Source organism: Notamacropus eugenii, chromosome 5 (assembly GCF_028372415.1).
Source record: "Notamacropus eugenii isolate mMacEug1 chromosome 5, mMacEug1.pri_v2, whole genome shotgun sequence".
NCBI lineage: Eukaryota > Metazoa > Chordata > Mammalia > Diprotodontia > Macropodidae > Notamacropus > Notamacropus eugenii.
Window position 1 is genome coordinate 63,475,197 of NC_092876.1, and position 26,500 is coordinate 63,501,696.

At 43.9% G+C, this 26,500-nt stretch overlaps 1 protein-coding gene across 2 annotated transcripts in view; it reads right to left on the minus strand.

The window, feature by feature from the left end:
* Positions 1-26,500, minus strand: part of LUZP1 (leucine zipper protein 1) — a 97,760-nt gene that overhangs the window by 8,696 nt on the left and 62,564 nt on the right. The window contains exon 2 of one of the 2 annotated variants that reach the window (XM_072609240.1): positions 3,283-3,416. The gene's annotated coding sequence lies outside the window, so the exon portion shown is untranslated. Of the gene's footprint in view, positions 1-3,282; positions 3,733-26,500 lie in introns of both variants that reach the window. The other variant, XM_072609241.1, reaches the window with a different exon arrangement.

Here is a 26,500-nt window from a genome sequence, read left to right on the forward strand (position 1 = left end):
ACTCAGATTCCAAGCCTGGGTGACTGGAAGGACACTGGTGCCATCAATAAAACAGGGAAGCAGGTAAGAAGGTCAGGGTTAAGGAGGAAATGATGAGCTCAGTTTTAGACATGCCCAAGAGGAGAAGGCAAGTGGAGCTGTCCAGCAAACAGCTAGAGACACAGGAACAGAGTTCATGAGAGAAAGCTGGGCAACATACATGGATTTAGGAGGCATCTGAACGTATAGTGGCATGATAAAGAAGAGAAGAGGGACTGAGGCAAAATTTTGGGAGACATTCATATTTAGGGAGTGGGGAGATGAAGATGAACCAGCTGAGGAAAATAAAAGAGAAAAGAGAGACATAGGAGAAACAGGAGAAGACAGTGCCAAGGAAACCAATGAAGGCTAATCGAGAGGGAGTGCCAAATGCTGCAGAAGGGCCATGGAGAATGAGGGCTAAAGACAACAACACTGCATCTGAGGATGGAGAAGTATAAAGCCCTCATAGTACAGTGGTGGCACTGAGGAGCAAACTGGAGAAGGAAGTCTTAAAAAGTAAAAAAAAAAACAAAAAAAAAAAACACCAGATGATGAGGGATAAAGGTAGAAATGACTTTCTGAGAATTTGCTAATGAAAGGGAAGAAAAGGATAGAGTAATGAATAGTCTAATTAATAAGGGAGGAGGGACAGAAGCAGAGAGAATTAGGAATGAAAATGATCTCTAGAGGAAGCTCCCAACATCAGCCTTTGTCAAAAATGCTGCCTCTTCTTAGAGCACAGACAGAATTTAGCCAAAGGCCTCGTTTCCCTCCATAAAACAGGAGAAAAGGAGTTCAGTACCATGCCTGGCACACAGCTTAGTAAACACTTGCTGATGGAGACTAGTACTAGGGTCTGAAGGTGAGAAGAAAAATCACCATGGCTGCTGTGGACAAAAATGGACAATTTCAGTCAAATAAGTATCAAAAGCATAGCCTGGCAGCAAGGACCCAGATGGAAGTTAGACAAGATCCTGAGTGATGGTGGCCAAGAGGGTCTGAGGGGACCATGGTGGGAGCCAACTGACTGTAAATCCAGACATCTGGGCAAAAGCCAGCATGGCCAGGCGTTAACAGATCACAGGGCGGGAGGGAGATAACTAATTGTACCATTTGGATTGTTTCAAGTTTGCTCTGAAGCATCTTCTCTGAGCGTGAGATCAGGGCACAGGGTGGGGGCTTGTGATTCCACTGGTAAAAGAAAGTCCCAGGTGAGGAGCCTCTCCGCAGGGTGGCTCAGCACCTTCATTGTATAACATAAGTCTTCTTGGAACGTGCCCAGGGCCACACAGAGAGCATATGTCCATGGCTGTCCTAGATCTTTAAGCCAAGTGACAAGCTGTTCAGTTTTCTGCTTTGATGAAGGGCAGGTCACCGCTGCCTGGTAGCAGTGTCCCCAAATCACTGAAGCTCCTCTGAGAGGTTACCAAGCACCTTCTGGGGCTGTGGTAACAAAACAATGGTCAGAAGTCAGGCAGTAAGAGGGACCAGCATTCTGTCCTTGCAGATAACACAAGGATGGAAGGCTGGATGATAAAGCCAAGACTCAAAATGACCTTGACATAGGCTGGGCTAAATTAAAAATGAAACTGAGTATGGACAAATATAATTTTACAGTTGGATTTTTAAAAAACCCCAAACTTCCTAGCACAAGATCAATTGACTACATAAGCATTTATTAAGCACCTATTATGTTCTAGACTCTGTGATATGTGCTGGAGATAAAAAGACAAAACACAACAGCCCTTATCCCCAAAGAGTGGTTGTTCTAATCAAATGTAAAACAACCATGTAAGTTCAACACGGTTGAACAATAATCTACCAGAAAAGGATCTGGGGGTCTTGGTGGACCACAAGCTTGATAGCCATGCTGCTATGGAAACTATAAAGGGTAATGCAATTTGGACTACATTAAAAGAGGTGTTGCTTCCACTCTGCCTGAGTCAGACCTGGAATCTTGTGTTTCATTCTAAGCACCACGGCCAAAGGAAGAAATTGAGTGAAACCACCTCTATGTGTTACCTCCCATATTAGAGCATGATCTCCCTGAAAGCAGGGACTCCCTGCTGCTCTGTTTGTATCCTCAGTGCTAATCACAGTGGTTTGCACACATAAATGCTTAATAAATGCATTTTTAGCCTTGAAAAAAAAAAGACATTCATAAACTTGAGAGCAACCAGAAAAGATGGGCAGGATAGTGAAGAGTCTTGAGATCATGTTACATGACAATTAGTTGAAGGAAATCAAGTTATTTAGGTTAGAGAAGATTGGGGGGAGGTGAGGGGGAGACACCTGGAATCATTGGCTTCAAGCATTTGAAGGGCTAGCAGAAGGAAGAGAGATGCTTGGCCCTAGAGACAAGCTAGAAGCAATGGGAAAAAGGTGCAAATGGCTGATCTGGAACGGAGGGCAGGAAAGGCTTTCTCACAATATGACTTACACTAAAGTGGAAGGGCTGCCTCGATAGAATGGGTTCCCCCTTAGTGGAGACTCGGAGGCAAAAAGATGCCCATTGGACTAGCTAGACTTTGAGGTTCCTTCTAGCTCTGAAATTCTCTTATTCTAAAAACTTAGCCCCTCCTCATCAACTACTCTGGGGCCTCCCAGATCAGGGGTATCAAACTCATATAGAAATGGCAGCCAGTCAACATACATAAGGTCCCCTGAGGGCTGCAGATTGACTTAGAAAACTACATATTAACATTATCTGTGTTCTACTGCATTTTAATTTATTTTATTAAATATTTTCCAATTGCATGTTCAGTTAGCATTGTTGTAGGTCTTGTTTCTTACGTCTGCCCTAGACTGTGAAACCTGCGTCAATGCTTCCACTTGATGTTACACAGAAAAGCGTTCATTTCAACAGGCATTGTAGAAACACACACTCCCAATAGTCATGGACACAAGGCCAGGAGGAGCCACCCCCTGCCCTATAGGTGAGTGCCTATCTGGGAGTCACTGCCCTCCCCAGCCAAAGTTGGCACTGCCTGGTGTGATATGTAAATAGCAAACCTTCCCATGTCAAGAACATGTTCATTATTGTCCTAGGAGTTTTCCATTACTACCGTCTATTAGCTGGTATGAATGACAACCCATGCTACATTCTAGAAATGCATAAAAAGTCAAGAAGAGTCTAATGTCTGTGTCTGTTATTTGTGGAGAGAGCTATCCCTGCTAGAACAAGGACCAGGTGAGGCCAAAGCTAATCCTACCTCTCTGCTTGTTAACCAAACTCAGATAAAACATATTTAGCAAACTCACCTGGTCTGGCAACGTAGCAGCAGCAGGAATAGCCCAAGAGCTGGGAGACGTGGTTCCTGTTTCCACTCCCACCACTGGCTTGCTGTGTGACCCTGGGCAAGTCACTTCCTGTCTCTGGACCTCAATGTCTTCATCTGTCAAGGTAAGCAGTTGGAGAGATGATTCATTTTCCAGGTCACTTCCAGCTCTGACATCTTAGGTTCTAAAGTTTTTTCCTTATTTGACAATGTGTGTTCTGAAGTCCCTTAAAGCCCTACTCTTCTACAGCAGGGGTGGGGAATCTGTGACCGTGAGGCCAGATGTAACCCTCCAGGTCCTCAAGTGCAGCCATGTGACTGAATCCACACTTCACAGAACAAACCCCATCCCTTTTCTATAGTCCATAGTTCCTTCCAGTTCTATCATGCCGTGTCAATAAGGTCCAGTCAATTATCATTTATGAAGTGTTTCCTAGGTGGGAAAAAGAAAAAGAAAAAGACAGAACGAAATCAAAACACCCAGTCCCTGCTCAAGGAGATTAGAGTCTAATGGTTCAGGTAACACGTAAACGACATACAAATAAGACAAGGAATAAACTGAGGGAAGACAGTAAGATCATTCACTTAGACTTGAAGGAAGCCAGGTAGAAGGCCACTTCTTTCCCTGAAGGAAGAAAAGGATAGTGCCAAGAAGTAGAGGAGGTATGCAATCCAGACATAAGGCACAGCCTATGCAAAAGCATGGCAGCAAGAGAGGAGACACCAAGTCTGGAGATCTAGTAGGAAGGTTTGGCAGAAAACTTGTGTGAGAGGTGTTTTATGAAGAAAGACTGGAAAGGGTGCTGGGAACCAGACATTGGTGCTTCCCAAATGGATCACAGGGAGGTCCAATGGGGACAAGACCTTAGGAAATGCTCCTCATATGAATATTGGCCTCCTTACTGTCACTGCCTCCTCATGGTGCACAGGCTACCAGGGGCTCACAGAGACTAGACCCAGGGAAAAAACGTTCTGGCAGGTCCTACAGCAAGCTGCAGAAGCGTTTGGAAACAGGCTCCTCAATGAACTGTGTGTGTGTCTGTCACCACACAGATCCTTGGAGTCAATCGGTGAAAACAACTACCTCATCTCTGTACCAATTTTTGCTTTCCAACTCATCTTCCCATCTCTCGTGTCATTTGCCTTTCATAATAGCGCTGTGAGGGAGGGAAGATGGGCATTACTCTTCCCATTTTACAGATGGAGAACCTGAGGCCCAGAACAGCAAGTATTCAAGATCGCAAATCATGCCAACGAGGCAGCCAAGTTGGCCCTCCTCGTCTTGGCTCTCACCCAGGAACCCCCAAGCCCATGTTGCAGCCCCTTTCTGTCTCACTCTCACTCTTCTGGGAGGGGTTTCTTTTAGGCCCTGGCTACAACTCTAGGGAGGCAGAGGCGGAGGCAGCTGTCCATGGAGAAAGTATGCATTCCAAGGCTCTGCTGGATCCCAAGCACCCAGGGCTTCCGGCAGGAAGTTCGTGGGCAGAGGAAGGCAATTCCTCCGGCCCAGCAGGAACAGATGCTAGGCCTCTTCTTGGGCTTTGGCTGTTGGGCAAAAAGGAGGGGCCTGGAGCCTGATGCTCACATAGCCCAACCATCCCATGGCCATGGCCAAGCAGAAACCAGTACTACCTTCCTGAGCCTGGACAACCAAAAGCTGGAGGGCATAGGCTGACCTTATATCCACCTGCACTAGGAATAAATGCTCAGAGCCCCTCATGCTCTGGGGGCTGGCCAACCTAAAGGAGTATCTTTTCCTTTCTATGAAAGAGTCTTAATTCTTAGTCAGGCAGCTTACATGTAATTCTCTAACTTGACTTTCAAATTTATATGTGGCTAACAAATCCTCTCTCTGGGTATCAGCTTCCTAGTTTATAAAATAAAAGAGTAGAACAAAATGATCTCTAAGAGCTGTTTTAAGATTCTGACCTTCTCTGATCAATGTCTTCTCAGACTCCTCCCAACTGTGACATTCTAACATTCCTTGTTCTAAGGGCCCTCCCAGCTCTGACATTCTGGGTTGTAAGGATCTATCTCTTGACATTCCATGTTCTAAGACCCCTCTCACACAAGATGCTTTCTCCTATCTCCATACCTTTGTAGAGGCTGCTTCCCAGTGGTGGAATATATTCTCTCCTCACTCCAACCTTTTTGGAATCCCTGGCTTCCCTCAAGACTCAGCTCAAACATCCCCTTCTACAAGCAGTTTTTCCTGATCCACCCTTCTCTGAGCACCCTCTCTCCTTCTCCACACTACCCTGCATTTATTTGGAATATATTTTTTTCTACTTAAATGTGCACATGTAACATCTGAGGGAATAGACAGTGTTGCTTTATTTCTGAATCTCCAGAATTTAGCTCGGTGTCTGACACAAGATACAAAAATAAAGCAACTATCCCTTAACTCAGAACTTACATCCTAATGAGACAACGTGCAAGTGTTCTTGGGACTGATTGATTACAGAAAGCCTACAAACACTGAGAGGCAAAGGGCAGTGCTTAGACAAAATGTACTGGTTTTCATCTTTGTCTCATCAGTAGAAAGAACCCTGAATTCACTCAGCCAGAGAACCTGAATCCTTTGCTATGGAAGGGTGACCTTGGGCAGTCTCTGCGTTTCCTCATCTGTCCAATGAGAGGCTTGAACTACATGATCTCCAAGCTCACTTCCAGGACTAAATAAAACCAACCAATTAGTAAACATTCTATTAAATGCCCCCTCCCGGGTGGCACTGGGAGCCTAGACAAAGAATGAGACAGCCCTTCTGCTCACGGCTCCTACAGCCATGCTTTCTAGAAGCATGCCCAGAATTAGCACACAGTAAATACGAGTTAAAAAGATTCCTTTATGGAGGTCGGATGGGTACAAGCAGCTGACATGGGGGAGGGCCCAGAAAAGGCTTCCAGAAGAAGCAGTCTTGGGCTACCTCCCCCTGCAGGAGGGGGATCTTAGTGTGGAGAGAATGGTTTCTATGGATCCAGTGTTCTGCAAGGAGAAGGTGCTGAAATCAGCATCATCCAAGCCCCATCCCTTTCTAGCAAATCAACTGCAGCCCAGCTAGCTGAGGGCCTGCACCTTGACCCTTGGCCACCAGAGGGAGCCCAGGCTCCTACAGAAAAGCCAAGCCATTGGGCTTGCCTATCTCTCTGCAGGGCTGGAAGGATGGCCAAAGGCAGAAGACAAGGTCCAGGTCCAGCAGCTGCCGCAGCAGGTAGGGGTGGGGGTGGGGGCGTGGGGGTGGGTGTGGGAAGGGTGTGTCCGTGAGAAGACACTTTCTCCTTAAATGAATTTGGCACAGAGGAGAGACCAGACCCTCCTGAGACACAAGGAGAGCGCTTCCTGGGTCAGTCCAGAAGAAGGGCTGGCGGGCCCACCCAGCCCTCACCCACATCCCCCAGAATTCACTCAAACACTTAATAAGAGTCTATATCGTGCAAAGTCATGGGCTGGGTGCTGAGGGACACACAAAGTTTCAAAAAGACAGTGTCTACAGTCACCAAATTGTCCTAATGACCAAGAAGTAAATTGAGGAAGGGCTCTTAAAGCCCAAGAGGCCATTCAAAGGGGTCTCCTCCCACTTAGCTGCCCCATCTTATTCTCTCTAGCCCCCTTTCTTGTGCAAACCAATCCTACCTGGAAGCATCTGTGTTACAATGCAAAAAAGGGTGGTGGGGATTTGGCATCATAATCTGGCTCGGATCTTTGCTCTTCCACCTACCTACTATAATGCAGACAAGTCGTTTTCCTTCTCTAGACCTGTGTCCTCACCTGTAACATTTAGGTGACTGCCCCCCAGAAGTCAGAATAAAATGTACCTTCCCCTCCCCTCTTTGCAGGGGGAGGGGGGGAGGGAGACACAGTTGTGCATATACTACAGCCAGGGTTAGCTGATGTGATAGTTGTGTTGACCTACTTCTTTTCCTATCTTTCTTTTAGTCGATAAGTATTTATTAAGCACCTACTATGTGCCAGGCACTTTGCTAAGTGCTAGAGACACAGAGAAAAACCAAAGCCAGTCGCTGATCTAAAGGAGCTCACTACCTCCACAGTCTAACGGAGGAGGAAAAATGCAAATAATTATGTGCAAACAAGCTATAGATGGGATAAACTGTGGATAATCAACAGAAGGAAGGCGCTAAATTAAGGGGAGCCAACTCAGAAGGCCTCTGCTCTAATCCATATAGAACAGTCATTCACTCTCCAATGTTCCCCCAAAAGTCCCCATATCTAGCTTTGGCTAGAAGACCTTCAAAGACTGTCTCTTGAGCCAACTTATTCACCCCTTTTCAAAGTTCTAAGCTCTTAGGGCTCTTTCCATCTGCCTCTCTCCAACTTGGCTCTGGGGCCAACAGAACATATTTAATCCCACTTCCCCATGAAAGCCTGCCTTGCCCAAGACATTCCCAGGCTAACCCTCCCTTTTTCTGGTCTCCTTCCCGTCCCTTCCCCATTCTGGCCAACCCTCTTAATGGAATGACATCAAGCTCAGAGAAGAGTCTATGGCTCTTACAAGACCCTGCAGAGGAGGATGGGCTGATGTTTGGGAAACCTTCCTGCAGTCCAGCAGTACGCAGGGAACCCTTCCACATCTTTCCCCCACAGTGGTTTCAATATATTGGGGTCACATAAGCTTCAAAAGACACACAAAGGCCAGCAGATGACAAGTTTAGAAACTCCGAAATGCATAAAATATATGTATGGTATTATAAAATATCAACATTTTATCTTTTAATACCAGAATTCAGACTTCTCTGGCAGGAAGGGAGGACCAAAAAATTTTTTGTGGATTTTCCAGATCAGAGAGGGTGCCGAACCTCTAACAATGTAAGGAATGGGGCTGAGGGTTTGGAGGAGACAAACTTGTCCCCTCACCCCACTAGCCCTCAGGAGAGTGAAAGCAATTCCTCCCCCTCCTCTGTCTTCTGCTTACATTTCCCAACTGTTTTCTGCCTCGGGTTCTACAATACTCTCCAGTTTATCAGCCAATAAGTGCCTACTATGTGTCAGATTACAGCCAATATGCATCAGGCTATCTACTGGATAAACAGGAGAGAGTCAACTGAGGAAAAGCACTTGCTTTCCCACAGGTGCCCAGCACTGTCAGGTTAAGCACTCCTAAGCTGTGCCTCTTACAGCTACAAGGGCAACAACACAAGGCTCTCAGGCATGGATGGCAGCTTTGGAAGGGGTCTGAAGTACCCAGCCATCACCTTGCCATCCCAGGAGAAACAAAAGGTTCAAGTCAGCTAAAAAAGCCCTCAACACATGCACCCAAGAGTACAATGTGATCCTCATTCATTCACTCCACAAACATTTATTAAGCACTTCCTGTGTGCAAAACACTAAAAAGTACAAAGCTTCTTTGCTCAGGCCAAAGAGAATAGAGAATAGAGAGTTTAATGTTGAGTTTAATTGAGAATAGAGAAGCTGCCTCTCCTAGGATTCTCTAGGATTCTCCGCATGTAGGAGGGGATAAAGGGAGTGCCCATTGTACCTGGAATCCAGCAAGCAGTTAATTTTTGCTTAAATGACCTGAAAGACAAAAACAGGCTAAACCTGTCTTTCACAGCAAAACAAGGACAGGAAACCATTTTTTAAAACCTAAGGCCCCTGACAAACAGAGATCAATCAACAAAGCAAAATATACAACAAATCAACCCCAAAAGCAAAAGCTTACCATAATCCTGTAATTTCCCTGAAGTGGGGAAGTCCCAGTATGGAATGTCCCTCTGAGTGACACAGCCTAGTGACTCATCTCTAACAGTCTGAGGCTCTAAATGCCCCTTGGACACCCAATCTGGATCCCCAGGCAGGACTTGAGCCCTTTGGCCACTACAACATTGTGCCACCCTATAAGCTATCTTTCTCCTAGCTCAGCCCAAGATGGCAGTACCATTGATGATGATTCACGCAGAGCTTGCCATCCACCAAAACCTCCATTGGCTTTCAGATAAATGGCAATCTAACCAAACTTCCCCCTCATCTTGTTCTTATGAAGGCGTATTTTTAAACCCACAGTGAAGACCTTATTAAATACCATTTAATATAATTAATAATTAAATGTCATTCCCATTAAATGTCATTTCATTCAATCTGGGAAAGATATTGTAGTGAAACAGTAGTTCCAGCTCTGAAATTCTATGACTGAGTGGAGGAGACATGGGACATGAGGCTCAGAGAGTTGGGAGCAGACTCTGGTCAGAGAAGAAAGGAGCTGTGGAGGGAGGCACATGGTGAACTCTGTCCAGCTCCCCAAACTTTTGGAAATGCCCAAGATTCATATACAGCCAGATCCACATCGGCTCAAAGAATCTTGCAGCTAGGCTGCCCCACTCAGTGCCAGCCTAGGTGCCCTCAGGTCCACACCCACACCCAGACAAACACACCACCCTCATTCTTACCTGGGGAGTGGAAAACTCAAGCCAAAAAGCATGTGAGCAGGAGGAGGCCAGGAGAGATAATTACAACAATGAGGATGATGATGATAGCCAACACTTATATCGTGCTTCCTCTGTGCCAGCTGGGAGGGAGGTGCTATTACTATCCCTATTTCACCAAGAAGGAAATTGAGGCAAACATACATTAAGTGACTTGCTCAAGATAACACGACTAGTAAGGTGGCGAGCACGTACTAGACCTTCCCACAAGTTCTTAGACTGGGACAGAGGTCCTTAATCTTGGATTAGGGGGAGGTCTCCATGAATTTGTTTTTTAAGTTTTTAACAACTATTTCAATATAATTGGTTTTCACAGTAACCCTATGCCTCTTATTTTAGCCATTTAAAAACTTAAGTAGCTTCTAGACTTTATCAGGCTGCCAAAGCTGTCTATGACACAAAAAAAAGGTCAAGAACCCTACATGGTCATCAGGATCCCTGCCATGTCTAAAATTCTGTGGTTCTACAAATATTTGGGAAATAAGGTTGCAGTGAGCATCTGGGCAGCCCTGACAAGGAAAAGACAGAACCCTAGGGGCTGGAAGGCGTGGCATTCTCCATGGCGTGGAAGGATTATGGATAGTATACTGTGAGAGAAAGAACACTTCACTTGGAGCTGGAAGTCTGAATTCTGACTCTGACACTTATTACCTGTGTAATCATGGTCAAGTCAAGCCTCTGATCCTCTCTGAGCCTCAGTTTCTTTATAATACCATTAACACTACACTACCTAGGAAACTCTTTTACACACTGCCCAATGCACTACATATCAGCCTAGCTACAGCTGTTAATATGCTACATGAGCCTTCACCTCCAGTTACCACCAGATGGGGGAGCCAAACTTCTTTCCCCAGCTGCCTCCTTGAGTCATTGCCCAGGTATCTAAAAATCTCCATCCACACACCCAAGCCCCACCACTTTAATAAAATAAAGAATTTCAAAGGCACTGGACTCCAGGGACAGTCCTGAGGGTGTCTCCCATTTAGGGATCTCCCTCTTCCCAAGTTCTTGCCCCCAGTCCCCGCTGGCTTGGCCCACCCAGTCTACATCAGGCTGGACCTCCTTCTTCCTGTGGTTGATGCCTAGGAATGTCTAGAATAGAACAGACTCTAGACTGTGCCCCTGTGCCCCAGCAGAACTCTCATGATTCATGTCCTGTTTCCAGTTAAAAGACAAAGAAGAAGGGAGCGGTCCTTCTCCATTTTCTTCTTAGCAGTACCCTCTTGGCACTGTCTGGTGGCAGGCCTTATGCCTTTGGCAGCCTTCTCATTCTAAAATTTACCCCCAGCTTGCTCTGCGCTGGCCTCCTGCTCTTCTACCACCTTCTGGGCCTTTCTCATTTGGTCTCTGGGGTTAAGAAAATGTGTCATTCCTTTCACCCAGAGTTCATGGGTGAAAATTACGGAGAGGCAGATTTCAGCTCCATATAAGGACAAGCTTCCTTGCTAAGACTGAGAGATGTCCAGAAATGCAATGGACTGTCTTGAGAGGGATTGGGTTCAACACATTCATATCTTATGCTCTTGTAATTTCATTTATGATTTCTCGAAACATAGCACTGGAAAACCAGGCTTTGGAAAAGCCCATTAGGATTCAGATGGAGCTACCTGACAATGCCTTAAGTCCAAATCACTCTCTCGGGCTCTCACAGATTGGCCAATAATAGGGCCCAGCCTAGGCCTAACTTGGTCATTGCTTGGGTTTTGATGGCTCAGAGTGAGTGTAAATAGCAATCATTTCTGTTCTGGCCAGAAACCCTGAGGGTCTTGCCCTCCCAGACTGATATTTTTTTTTTTGAGTAGGTAAAAGAGCCCTTTTTTTTTAAAGGGGGGGGGAGGTCCGTATTTCTTATGTAGCCTTAATCACAAATGAGTGTTGCCTCAGACAAACTGAGACCTGGGAAAGACCTTACCTTAAAAAGGCCAAGGTCTTCCACTTCATCAGAAGCCATCTCCAGTCACCCTGATCTGTATCTTGCCACTGGACCCAGATGGCTCTGGAGGAGAAGGTGAGTCTAGTGACTCTGCACAGCCCTCTCTCACTTAAATCCAATTCACTTGTAAATCTAGACATCTCCTTCCTGGGGTCATTGGCCTGCTTTGAGAAGGAAGGACAAACAAGATGCTGAATATGGTAGACAAAATTAGCGCCAAGGTCCTTCCTTTCCAAATAACAACCTGTGAGCCTCTATTTCTCTGCACCCCCATGACAATTAGAATTTGGCTACAAAAGTATCACAGAGCCAGAAGGGGCCTGCCTTGACCATTCTCTGATACAAACCTTCCTGCCTGGGGCTCAAATCTTTGCCACTATCCTTGATGGTGGTCACCTAACAAAACCTCCAGTTACTGGGAGCTCACTACCCATTGGGATTATATTATTCACCATAAAAATTGGGACAGACCATCTGACAAAGGATGCAAACCCTCACTGAACTTATTTTTCTTGAAATCTGGGCCATTCCAGGAAATCTAGGACACAGAGTCTCAGAGTTACTACCTCCTGAGACAGCCCACCCATTTCACCACTGGACAGCTCTAATTCTTATCAAGTTTTTCCAGCCAATGAGCCAAAATCCACTTCCCTGGTTTCCAGCCATGAGAACTAGTCTGTTATCTATAACTACAAAGAGGAAGCCTAATCCTTTCACATAACAGTCCTTCAAATATTAGAAGATACCCATTCTTGTCCCTGATTGAGTTTCTTCTAGACTAAACATTCCCAGTTTGATCAAAGACCTGAGTTCAAATCAAGCCTCAGAAACTTACTACCTGTATGACCCTGGGTAAGTCCCTTAACCTCTGTTAGCCTGAATTTCCTCATCTATAAAATGGTGGTGATAACACCACCTCCCAGGGCTGCTGTGAAGACCAAATAATCTATCATAACGTGCTGCTTAGCACCATGCTTGGCACATAGTAAATGCTATGTAGATGTTAGCTATTCTTATAGAACATCTACAGATCCTGGATGGCCTCCTCTGAACACACTCCAAAACGTCAGCCCCAGAACTGAACGCAGAAGTCTCGTCCAGGTGAGGTCTGGCCAGGAGGAAGCACAATTAGGCAATCATGCTACATTTCCACTAATAAAGATTCACATTGCATCATTTTTTTGGTTACCATATCACAATTTAAACTGCTAAAACCTGCGTGCCCCAAGATGGTAAAAGCAGCACTTTTTGTAGGAGCTGAAGACTGGAAACAAAATGGGTGGAGAGCTGAGTCTATTAAGGTCCGTGAACAGAACGGAATATTGGTGGGCTATCAGGAACAGTGAATATGCTGAGAGACACGGGACGATCTGGATGGACTAAAGCAGAGCGAGGAAACGAGAAGCAGGAGGGTAATATACTGAACATAAAGACAAAGTCCGAGAACAAGAACCACATCACACACATGCTTCCTCTGTCTCAGCAGAGACAAGACAGGACTCCAGGGACAGGCAAAGAAGGTAGCAGTTCCTACAATGCTAAGAAACAGAGTAAGAACACAAATAAAAGACCATCCCTGCCCTCAAGCAGCTTACACATTCTAATAAAAGAAGATAACACATAAAACGATGTCTAAGGTACGGGGCAGGGGGGGGCACCCTGCAAAGATCCGTGCACTATAAGGGCTGTTTTAAAATTAAAAACCCCTCAGAACTGTTCACCTCAACTGCTCTTATTCTGGAACTCCCCCATCTTGTCTCTATGCTGATTTTTTTTTTTAATCTAAAGAGCGGACTTTATCTCCATCAAATGTCACATTATTGCCTCCCAATCTTGTTGATTCTTCATAATGTCAGAAACCTCTTCTCACTTTCTCTTCAAATTTAAAGTCGTCTTCTTTCACCTAAGTCTCTGTTCAAGGTATGGAATAGGACTGGGATATTCCCTAGGGAATGACGCCAGAGCTGTCCCCTCTAGGTTGACCCATCACATCCCCAGATATTATCATGGGGGCTTTTCATCAAATACCTGGCCAAAATCAGGAGATACCCCAATGAAAACATTTCCCCCAGGTCTATCCATTCAACAAATGATAACTTAGTGTCTACTCTGTATTAGGAGCTGAGGATACAAAGATTTTCAAAATAACAGTCCCTGTTCTTAAGGAATTTCCAAACTAATGTTCTAACAAGACTTGTTGTTAATGAGCCTATCTAGACTCAGAGAAAATAACTTTCTTCTCTTAAGTGCTCATAAGTCACCTATTTTATAATGAAGTTTGGATATATACTGGAAACTCCCAAATATGTTGTCATGTGCCATGCAGACAGATACTTTACAACAGGAATCAAAATCAAAACAATTCTCTACCACATGGAGATGAGAGACAGAGACAGAGACAGAGAGAGAGGGGGAAGGGAAGGGAAGGGAAGGGAAGGGAAGGGAAGGGAAGGGAAGGGAAGGGAAGGGAAGGGAAGGGAAGGGAAGGGAAGGGAAGGGAAGTTTTCTACTCTTCCCTGTTACAGTCCCCTTGGGGTCCAGCTATGGTTGATGCTAAGAAGCACAATGAATGACTGCAGAGAGGAGGCAGGAGAGAGGTTCCCTCATGCTATGGATCCCTTCTGTCCAACCACTTCTAAGACAGAGATGCCAGCTCCTTGGAGGAAACTACCTCCCAAAAGGCAGTTAGGAAGACCCTTCTTCTCTGGTTTCTTCCCAAGATATTCTCCATCTCCTGCCTCCAGGGGGTCAATCAATCAATCAACCAATATGTGCTAGGTACAGCTCTACTTTGGCTGTGCTGATAAATGCAGAATCAAAATCACAGAATGACAGAATGTCAGGATTGGAAGGGATCTCACAACACAGAATGTGAGAATTAGAAGGGATCTTCGAAATCACCAAAATAATCCAACTGGTTATTATAGATTATAGGATTAAAGATTATAGGATAGACAGCTAGAAGGGGCATTGGATATTTAGTCCAACCTTCTCCTAAGAGAGAGGAGCATGACTAGAGTCATACGGTTGCTGTCCTTTGCTCTCAAACAGGACCAAAATGACATCACTACGCTAGAGTCAAGTTTCAGCGCGTCCGACTGTGGATGATCAGACCAATATGAGCTCGGAATGCTCTACCACAGGTCGAGCACAAATAGCCCATATTTAGAGTCCTAGCAAGTGGCAGAGCCAGCATTCAAACACAGGGCTTTTGGCTCCAGGGGCAAGGGATTGTTCCACCACATACCAATGGCTCCAAGTGTGCCAGTCGCTGATAATGCCAATGGTCTGAAACAATGGCAGTCCCAATTCTTCTCTGTGGCCTGTTTCCTTGGCTGTGCCCAACCATTACTCAGAAAGGACTCTGCTAAGTAATTGTTCTCCCACAGGAGGATGGTCAGAAGGACTAGTTATGACTCATTAAATGTATTTAAAAAACAAATGAAAACAAAACAAAACCTAACAAACTAATGTGCTCAGTGCTGGCTCAACAGAAAGGCACTCAGCAGCCAGAGAAAAAGAGAATTATGAGAAGCCACCTTCATTCTACCGGTTTGTCCAGGTCTCACCATGCTTTGCACACTTGCCATCTAGGTCATCTAATTTCCCTGGAGCTCTGCATAGAAGGTTCCTCTGCCTGCTCCTGGCAGCTACTTTGGGAAAACTTAATCGCTATTTCCAAGGGTGACTGACTCTTGACCTGAAAAGAGCCACAAAGGAGTGGGGAGAGGGGAGGGTGGGAAAGAGAAAGAGAAGCCACAGTGAGCACAGAAGGAATCACACCCGTGTGGACTGGTCCAAATGACATTACAGAGAAAACGCACAGGGAGCTCAGGGGAATGATCCCCCAAAGAGAGAACAGAGCAAGTGATAATAATCCAGCTCCAACTCCTGACATTGGAAGAACTTAGCCAAGCTCCAAGAAAGTCGCAGAACAAAGATCAAAGTACCATAGATTTCAAACTGGAAAAGCACATGAAAGCCATTGGAAGGGGAGGCATCAAAGGTTAAATGACTAGCCCAGGATCACACAACTAATATCTGAAGGAGGTGAGATCTGAACCTAGATTATCCTGACCCCAAGTTCAGAGCTCTATGTACTATATCAAGCTAGAAGGGGTGTGGTTTTAGGAAGCAATAAGATTATGGGGCCCTGGAAGGAAATCTACCTGGAAGATAATCTAATTTAATATCCTCATTTTATGGATGAAGAAACTGAGGACCAGAGAGGCATGGTTAACTAGTGGGAAAAAGCAATGGGTTTGGAGTCAGAGGACATGAATTTCAATCTTGATTCTGCAACTTATTACCTGTGAAACTTGGAGCAAGATCCCTTCTCTGGTCCTCAATTTCTTTAGCGGTAAAATGAAAGGAAAGGACTAGATGACCTCTAAGCTCCTCCTAGCTCTAATGATGACATTAAGTGAGTAAGGCAATAAAAAAAGGTATGAGAGGCATTGAAAATAACAGATGTGGAATTTGAACGTAGGCCCTCAGGCTCCAAGTCTTGTGCCTTTCTGTTGATCAAAGGATTAAGAGCTGGAAGAGACCTCTCCAAAGTCACATTACAGACCATGCATTTCAACTCCTACATTTAACAAAGAGGAAACTGAAGCCTAGGTTAAATGGCTTACCTGATATTATCATCATCATCATCATCATCATCATCATCATCATCATCATCGCTTACATTTATATAGCACCTACTGTGTTCCAGACACTGCACTAAGTACTCTACACATATTATTTCATTTGGTCCTCAAAACACCTCTGCTAGGTTTGTTATAGGTACTGTTACCTCCATTTTACAATTGAGGGAAACTGAGGCAACAGAATTTTAGCAGATGTTAAGTGACTTGCCCAAGGTCCCACAGCTAGTAAGCGTCTAAACCAGATTGCAACATATGTCTTTCTGATTCCAGTCCACCGTACCACCTAGCTGCCTCATACCTGGTCACAAATCTAGAGCCAGGTCCTGGGATTACAGATGGACACTGCAGTGTCCAGGGTTCTTTCCTCAAAACCACCCTAGTTCAGAACTCACTATTTGACAAAAAGTGCTGGGAAATCTGAAAAGCAGTTTGGCAGAAACCTAGGGCTAGACCAACATCTCACACCAAGATAAGGTCAAAAAGGGGTATGTGATTTGTATATAAAGGATGTTATCATAAGCAAATTAGGGGAGCGTGGGAAAAAATGACCTGTCAGAACTATGGATAAGGGAAGAATTTATGACCAAACTAGAGAGAGAGATCATTATCAGATGTAAAATGGATAATTTTGATTACATGAAATTAAAAAGATCTTGTACAACAAAAACCAACAAAGCCAAGATTAGAAAGAAAGCAGAAAACTTGAGGGGAAGTTTTATAGCAAGTTTCTCTGATAAAGGCCTCATCTCTCAAAGATATAGAGAACTGAGTCAAATTACTAAGAATACAAGTCATTCCCCAGTTGATAAATGGTCAAAGGATATGAACAGAAGAAAAAAATCAAAGTAATCTATAGTCACATGGAAAAAATGCTCTAAATCACTATTGATTAAAGACATGCAAATTAAAACAATTATGAGGTGCCACCTCACATCTATCAGATTGGTAATTATGACAGAAAAGGAAAATGACAAATGCTGGAAAAATAAGGAAAACTCAGGACGCTAATGCACTGTTGGTGGAGTTGTGAACTGATCCAACCATTCTGGAGAGTAATTTGGAACTATGACCAAAGGGCTATAAAACTGTTTGTATCTGACCCAGCAGTACCACTGTTTGTTGTTCAGTCACATCCAACTCTTCCATTTGGGATTTTCCTTGACAAAGATAATGGAGTGGTTTGCCATTTCCTTCTCCAGCTCATTTTATAGATGAGGAAATTGAAACAAACAGGGGTAAGGAACATAGCTAACTAGGAAAGAGAACAAAGACAAAGGAAAAGGACCTATATGTACAGAAATATTTAAAGCAGTTCTTTTTGCTGTGGCAAAGAACTGGAAATTGAGAAGATGCCCATCAATTGGGGAATGGCTAAACAAGCTGTAGAATATGAATGGAATGGAATGCTACTGTGCTACGATGATGAGCCTGAAGATTTCAGAAAAACCTGAGAAGACTTCTATGAACTGATGCAAAGTGAAGTAAGCAGAACCAGAACACTGCACACATCAACAGCAATGCTGTACAATGATCAACTGTGAATGATTTAGTTATTCTGATCCAAGATAATTCAAAATGACTTATGATGAAAATGTTATTAACCTCCAGAAAAAGAAAAGAGTGTGAATGCAGATGGAAGCATGCTTAGAAAAAACAAAACAAAACAAACCAACTTATTTTTCTTGTACTTTTTTTTTTTTACAATAGCTAATATAGAAATATGGTTTGTATGACGGCACATGTATAATCTATATCAAATTGCTTGCCTTCTCAAGGAAGGGGGAAGGAGGGAAAAAGAGAATTTGGAACTCAAAAGTTTTCAAAATGAATTTAAGATTTTTTTTTACATGTAACTAAAAATATTTAACAAAATAAGTAAAAATATATTGGGGAAAAATTACAATAAATATATTTTTTAAAAACCACCCCTGTCCTAGGGAAGATTCAAATGTATCCCAATTTCTACATCTGGAAAATGAGGCTAATATTTCCCCTCACCCCTGCCTCATAAAATTGAAGACCATGTGGGATAATGCATGTCAAATGTTCTGTAAACTACATAGTATTCTTCAAATCTGAGGCTACCTCCACCTCATTATTATCCCAGAGCCTTAAGGAAGACATGAACCATCTAGTCTAACCCCTACCTTTGCCTGAGGGGACACTGAGCCACAGAGAGGTCGGTCAGCTGGGAGGACTCCAGCACTCCTGCTCCTGACTTGAGGAAAGAAGCTACGCTGTGAACAGGAAAGAACAGTAGAGGTTTCCATTTAAATCCAGGCTCAGAACTTAAACCAGCTATGGAACCAGGAGCACTCATTTCACCTCCCTTTGTTTCCCCATCTATAAAACAGAAGTGAAGCATAAATCCTGAAGCACTTTAAAAACATGGGTTATAACTAGGAGTTAAGTGCCCATAGGCTCAGAGGAGAGATCCCCTTGCTCAGAACAAGAGGAGGGAACAAGTCTGTTCTTGTCTGTAAGTCTAGCCTCTGGTCTTGGCAAGAAGCAGGCTGAGACCACGCTATGTCAGAGGAATCAGCACTCTCTGTCTTGGAAAGGCCCTCCACTATGATGCAGAAGAGTCCCTGCTATTGCCCAAAAGAGACTTCCTGGGATTCTAAGTCAAACCCAAAGGACCAGACAGGAAGGCAAGCCTCAGATACTCATGGCTAGAGCTAGGAGGGTACCCACCTAGAAATATCCACTGATATCACTTGGAAGAGGGGATAGGGCAATGGGGAAGAGGAGGCCTACATCCAAGTTGACAGACGACATCATTGTATGGGAACTGGTGCTGAGAAACTACGATTCACATTTATAATCCGTCTCCAAACCCATAAGGGACTCCCTTGCAATTAAGCAAGTGTCCCAGTCTTACAAACACTCCAGGGCCCTTAGGCTACCCTTCGGAGACTTCATTCTTCAAGGTTGCCAAGAAGAAACTTTAAGCTGGTGGCAGCTGGTGACAAACGTCTAGAGTGAAGGGGCATCCCAGTGTAATTGCTCCCAACCAGCACCCTAGAGCCGGCATCGAAGACTGCATTATAACGTAAGATAAAGGGATAGGATTAGAAAAAAGGAAAACTGACAGATGATGAAGTAAAGCCTTAGGCCCGGAGCCAAAGCCAGTAATAATAGCTGACATTTATGTAGCATTTTATGGTCTACTAAGTGCTTTACGCATTATTAAATTTGCTGCTCGTAATGATCCTGCGAGGTAAGTAGAGCCATTACTATGATTCCAACTTTACTGGTAAAGGAAACTGAGGCCCCAAGAGGTGACATACGGGGTTTACCTCTGGGTCGCACCCAACACTGATAATCGGAGGATGGGTTCAAAGGAAAGGAGGCCAACCACAACGAGAAGGGACTCGAGATCCTGGCCTCTGAGGACTGGCTGAAGGAATTAAGGAGCCTGGAGAAGAAAACACTTAGGTGAACATGTTAACTGTCAGTAGTCATTGGAAGGGCTGTCATGTGGAAAAGGGATTAAAGGGTTCTGCTTGGTCTTAGAGTCTCCCAAGCCGGTTCATTATCCCTCATATCCCTTAAGTGTGGGTGTTCCCCAGTTTTCTGTCTTTGGCTCCCTTCTCCCTCTGTACTCTTCACCAGATAGCCAGAGGTCAACATCACATGCACTCAACATATCTAAAACTAAACTGTTCATCTTCCCCACCCTTCACTCTCAAAATTCTGTCCTCATCCATTTCAGTCATTTTCAGTTGTGTCTGACTCTCCTCGACCCCATTTGGTGTTTTCTTGGCAAAAATACTGGAGTGGTTTGTAATTTCCTTCTCCAGCTCATTTTACAGATGAGGAAACTGAGGCAAATAGGATTAAATGACTTGCCCAGGGTCACCCAGCTAGTAAGTGTCTGAGCCCATATTTGAACTCAGGAAAATGAATCTTCCTGACTCCAGGCATGGCGCTCTATGTACTATGGCTCCATCTAGCTGCCCTCTTCCAGACTTTCCTTAATCTATTGAAGGTACCACTATCCTCCCAGTGTCTCAGGCTCATAATCCCAGCACTACTCGTCTCTTTTCTCTCACCCCATGTGAGAGAGAGTCAGTTTCTATTTTTGTATTCACAAAATCTCTGTGTCCAGCATCTTGCCTGGATTATTACAACAACCTCCTAATTGGATTCTCTAACTCCAATCTCTCAACACTCCACTCCATCCACCATTGCCAAAATCATTTTCCTTAACCGCAGATCTGACCAGATGACTCTCCTACTCAACCATCTCCAACAGCTTCCTGTTGCTTCTAGAATAAAACCCAGAAACTCCTGGGTTCATTTTTTAAAGCCTTCCCCATATCTTTCCATCCTCACTGGATGTTATTCCTCCTCCTGGAGTCTGTGATCTAACCAAAACTGGCCTTGTATTTTCTCTGTTCCTTATATACAATGTTCCCTTCTCCTGTCTCTATGATTCAGCGCTGGCCATCCCCCATGCATGGAATGTCCACCCTCCTTACCTCTGCCTGCATCTCTCTCCCTTTTAGATGAATCCCATACAACAACCTCCCTGCATGTATCCTTTCATAATTCCAACTGCTAGTGCCAATCTACCTTATTTTTTACTATCTTATATATACTTGTATTTGCTAATTTTATATTTATGCAATGTATTTATATATGTACTTGTCTCTCCCATTGTCATACAAGATTCTTGTGAATAAGGACTATTTCTTTCTCTGTACTTGTACCCCAGTGCCTGGCACTTACTTAGTAAGAAATTAATAAATACTTATAGATTAATTGATGGGCAGAATGAGAAGCAATATGATAAACAGAGCTTTAGTACAGATTGTGTTCTGATATAAGGAAAGACTTCCTAAGAAGTAGAATGGAGCCATTCTAAATGAAGTTGCCTGTCTTGGGAAGTAATGAGTTTCCTCTTACTGGAGGTCACCAAGCAAAGAAAGGATGAGCTTTGCTGAGGATGCTGGCAGAGGGTTCTCACATCAGGCATTGGGTAGAACGAGTGGTCCCTGTGATGTCTGTGATAGTACCCAACCCACCAGGAGTCAGAGGACAGGAGAATGAATCCCAGCTCGGTTATTTACAATGGGTGGCCTTGGGGCCAAGTCTCTTCAACTCTTCTGAAATCAATTTCTTCCTCTTTAAAATGAGGGGACAGAACTAGAGGAGCCCTAAGATAGCCTGAAATTCTAAATCCTATGAAAATACCTGTTCTACTCAACTCACTGGGATGCCAGGAGAAGCAAATTCATGCACACGTAACAGGTTCCACTGCAGGAGTGTTGTCTGTCCTCAGGGACTCCCGCGGTTCCTGCAGCACTGGCAGTAGTATCTTTACGTGGTTTTCCAGAAAGGTGCATCCAGGGCTCTGACGGTACCATCCCCCATACCCATCTCCCTAAAGAGCTGGCATGCTGCTCTGCCTAGAACCAAACATGGCCTAGGGGTCTTATCCCTTCAAAACAGGAAGGGATCACTGCCAAAAAGCAAACAAACAGGAACTGCAGACAGTCCCAGTTTGTTCTGAAGCTGTCAGCTCTCCTTCCGGACTCCTAAGAGGGAGCCCCACGGAGCCATCCAACCTCCAGGCTCTATAGGACCTGCAAGCCATGCCTCCCTACTAGACAGTACATGCCATCAGATGCATTAATTAATAGGTTGCAATGCTCCCACTATTTACCCCCCAATCTCCCAGCATCACCAGGACCTTGCCCAAACATGGTGCTTGATATAAAGACTTGCATTAGCTTGGTGCTAAATATTACCTTCCTCTTGTCTCCACAGAGCACGCTCTGACCCCTTAATGGAAGGTGCACCCTTCCATGCCTCAGATTCTCCACTTGGTCAAGAAGAGTATTGGTTTCTTCTTTTCTACCCTAGGCTTGCCAACACACAGCCTCATCTTCCCCTCTTCTCAGCTATCTCTTTTGCAGTTTCTCCGGTAACTAACATCATACTGTACTATTTCGATCTGAAAAGATTGTATAGGCACTGGGGAGACAGGTACAAAGAATGAAATGACCTCTATTCACAAAGGGTTTATGTACTCTCCTGGGGGAGACAACAATGCTATATATTTATACACATATAAATATATAGCATGAATATAAGGGGAATACACACATATATGAAGACATGCACACACACAACAGTTTAAAACAAGATTGTTTGAGAGAGAGGGTACTTGCAGTTGGAGTCAGGAAAAGATTTGTGCAGAGAGGACGGTGGTTGAGATTCATATAAAAAGAAGAGACAGCATGAGGTAGAAGTGTGCATTCCATGCATTGGGGCCAGGAGGGCCAGTGCTAAAGCAAAGAGAGAGAAGTGACAAAGAGACAAAAGCACTCTGGCTGCATCACAGAGTGGAGACAGGCTGGGTTCGGGTTGTGTAGGGTTTTAAATGTTGAATACAGGAGTTTCTGTGTTCTGTTCCAGAAGCAGTAGGCAGCCTCTGGAGATGGTTGAGTGGAGGAGTCATCTGGTCAGATCTGCGGTTAAGGAAAATAACTTTGGCAGTGGTGGGTAGGGTGGACTAGAGTGTTGAGAGCCTTGAGTTAGAGAATCCAATTAGAAGATTGTTGTAATAATCCAGGCAAGAGGTGATGAAGTCCTGAGCGAAGGTGGTAGCCTTGTGAGTGAGGAGAGACTTGGACGCAAGAGATGTTGTGAAAAGAGAAACAGCAAGGTTTGGCAACTGACTGGATACAGGAGGTGAAGGAGAAAAGACGAGGGTAATGCTGAGATTATAAGCCTAAACCATTGGAAGGAAGGTGGTACCTTCGATAGAAATAGGGGAGTTTGGAAGAGGGTAAGATTTGTTCAGTTTTAGAAATGTTGGCTTTAAGATGTCTCCAAGACATCCAGTCTGAAATGCTCAAAAGACAACTGGTGACAGAAGTACGAAACTCAGTGAAAAGACAAGAGTAGGGAGGGAAGGAGGGACAGAGAGAGGAAAGAGAGACAGAAACAAGGAGCGAGGAAGGGAAGGAGGGAGGAAAGGAAGGGGAGAAAGAGAGGAAGGAGAGAGGGAGAGGGAGACAGGTATAGAGCTACTGGAGCCTTGGGAAGCACCCATATTTTGAGAGCATGACGTGCAGGATAAGCCAACAAAGGGAACTAAGAAGGAAGAATTCTCCATCTTCATTCTGCCCTAGTCAGAAAACACATGTGGTACTGAATTCAGTTCCAGGTGACCAATTTTAGGGAGGCTGAATCATGTCCAGAGGAGAACCACTAGGCTGATGATGGGTCTTAGAGACCATGTTATCCATGAAATGAACAAAGGAACTGAAATGCATAGCCTGGATGGAGGGAATCTGATAGCCACCTTTCAGAATATGGAGGTAATTAAAGTAGAGGATGGATTAGACACATTCCATGTAGCCCTTGAGTACAAAACAAGGCATGAAGGGTGGACATCACAAAGAGGCAGATAACAGCAAATAATACTCTACATTTTGTCATTTTTATCTATCAAATACTTGTAGAGACAGGTAAAATCCCATTTACAAGGTGGAGTGTAGAAGAGCTGAGGCATTCCTTGTCAGAGATAACCACAGAATAACAAAATTTCAGAGTTGGAAGAATTTCTGCCCAAGACCAAGCACACACCTGAAAAAGAAACTCTGCTACAACATTTCCCTAACGTGGTCACCTTGTGTCTGTGTGATGACCTCCCAGGAAGAAGAAGGCATCAGTTCTCTGGTGGATCATTTCTCTCCCAGATGGATAACTTTAACTGTCAGGCTTACCCTTATATTGAACCTAAATTCTGTTTATTGACAACTTCTGCTCATCACTCCTGAGGCCCAGAAAAAGAAGTCACTCCCTCTTCCAGGTGACAGTCCCTCAAACACTTGAAAAGAGCACTCACGTTCTCTGAATTTCCTCCAGGATAAGGATTCCTGCTTCCTTTAGCCAGTCCTCATGAGATGGACTTAAGGCTCTTTATCACCTTGGTTGATATCACCTCGGAAACTCTCCAGCTTCTCAAGGTCCTTCCTAAGCTGTGGCACTAAGCACAAGGCTCCACATGTGCCCTCACTAGGGCAGAGGACTACGGACCTATCACCTAAAGTCTGGACTGGCTTTTTTTGGTGGCCACATGAAACTGTTGACTCATTAACCCCATACAGACATCTTAATTGATGTCTTACAATGTCTTCCCCATCTTGTACTTGTGAGGTTGATTTCTGAATCCGGGTTCATTCTATCCCTATTAACTTTCATCTTGTTAGAGCAGACCCAATATTCTAGCCTGTCAAGAACTTTTTTGTGTGTCATGACCGTCATGAAGCGTGTAAGCATTTACTAGATGTTTCCTGCAATGTGAAGAACTATAAGCACTGGAGATACAAAGACAAAACTGAGATAGCCCCTGCCCTCGAGGAGCTTATATTCTACTGAGGGGATGCAGTATGTTCATAGAGAAGTACATACAGGATAAAAGCAAAATAAGCACAAAGTAATTTAGAGAAGGGACAGAAGAGGTGATATTTGCACTGAGTTTAGAAGGGGGATAGCCTGGACATGGAGAAAGAAATAGAATATAATATAAATGGAACAGCAAGTAGGTCAGTTTGGTTGAAACCCAGGGTGTGTGAAGGGGAGTAATCTACTGTTTTCATGGGAAAATTGTCAGGAGCTAGACTGTGAAGGGTTTTAGATGCCAAAAAGAGGAATCTGTATGTGATCGTTAAGGCACTAGGGAGACCCTGAAGCTTCCTGAGTAGGAAAGTGTCATAATCAAACTTGTACTGTAGGATTATCAATTTAGCAGTTATGTGAAGGACTGAATGAAAAAGGAAGAGACTGGAGGCAGGAAGATCATTAGAAGACTATGCAAAATAGTCTGGGTGAAGAGTGATAAAGATTTGAATCAGGGTGATGGCTATGTGAATGAGAGAAGGAGACAAATGAAAATGATGGAGAGAGACAGAGAAACAGAGAGCGAGAAAGGGAGAGGAAGAGACAGAGAGAGAGAAAGGAAGGGAGAGAGAAAGAGAAAGAAAGAAAGAGAGAGAAAGAAAGAGAGAGACAGAGAGAGACAAAGAGACAGAGAGAGAGAGAAATGACACCTGGATGGATAAATATGAGGATGATAGTTGAAAGCATGGAAGTTGATAAGCTCACCAAGACAGAGCTCATCACAACCAATTAATAGAGAAGGCCAGTGACAGGGCCTGATAAGGAAGCTACCTATGCCATTATCAAAAGAATTGATAAAAAATATTAAAGCAGCCCAAGTCCTTAAGACCCTCTTCTGAAGAGTCTCCTTTTTGGGTTGCCTTTGAACCATTAATGATCATTCTTGGGAATCCAGTCATTCAACCAATTACAAATTCACCTGTTTATACCATCATCCAGCCCACATCATTCCATCTTTTCCAAAAAAGCAAGAGTAATTTTATCAAATTCCTTGCTAAAATAAAGGTAAACAGTATCCACAGCATCCCCCTAACCTACTAAACTACTATCCCCATCAAAATATGGGAATCAGTTTAGTCTAACATGACCTGCCTATAAAAAATTGAGAAATTAACACTTCCCTCCAAAACAATTGATTGGAAATGTAAGAATTGTGTAATTAAAATAGCTAATGTTCCTACAGAGTTTTAAGTATGATTACAAAAAGATTCTCCTTAACAACAGATAGATGGTATAAGCACTGTTACCTCCATTTTACAGACAGGGAAACTGAGTCTCAGAAGTTAAATGACTTGCCCAAAACTACATAGCAAGTGTGGAATTTTCAGTATGGAAACCAGACTTCAAATTAAAGTACTTTAACTTTCCAATTCACGAGGCTGCCTCTCATAAGCTAGGCGTAGCCCTAAAAAAAACCCCAAGACAACCAAAAAGCACTTTTAAAAAGCAAACAACTGTACATGTAAAGATAACTGAAGGTAGATGTTTCAGCTAACTAAACTCAAATTATATTTCCTACTCAAGAAGAGATCATTTTCATATTGTAAAAAATCAATTTACTGTTTCAGATCAAGACAAAGTTTCTATAGGCTGAAAGGTAGAATACAGAAAGTTCTCAGTTAAGTGACTGTGAAAAGGTCATTTTTCTTTTCTTCTGACAACAAGCATCTCCCTGTACTTGTCTGTTCCTCTCCCTACTTTATGGCCCTCAATAACTTCAATTAATGGCTTCAAAAGCCTTTACCTATTTGATGAATGCC